This window comes from Penaeus monodon, chromosome 29 (genome assembly GCF_015228065.2).
Source record: "Penaeus monodon isolate SGIC_2016 chromosome 29, NSTDA_Pmon_1, whole genome shotgun sequence".
NCBI classification, from domain to species: domain Eukaryota; kingdom Metazoa; phylum Arthropoda; class Malacostraca; order Decapoda; family Penaeidae; genus Penaeus; species Penaeus monodon.
This window is the reverse complement of record NC_051414.1, coordinates 34,469,637-34,469,870: the sequence shown is the minus strand read 5'-3', so window position 1 is coordinate 34,469,870 and position 234 is coordinate 34,469,637.

The following is a 234-nucleotide window of genomic DNA, read 5'->3' as shown; positions in this document are numbered from 1 at the left end:
AACATCCCCAACCACTTGCAAAAGTCGATATCCTCTGCAAGTTCTCAGACAGACAGACGCAGAAAGGAAAATATAACTTTATCCAGTACAAGAGATTTACTCAAATCAAACTATCACATTTACTTGGAGTCTGAAATTGGTTAGAGAAATGTTGTTCGATCCGTTAAAGTCACCAACTTCACTCGCATTAAACACCCGACTGTGATATACATAAGTTTGAATCTCAAGTTTGTT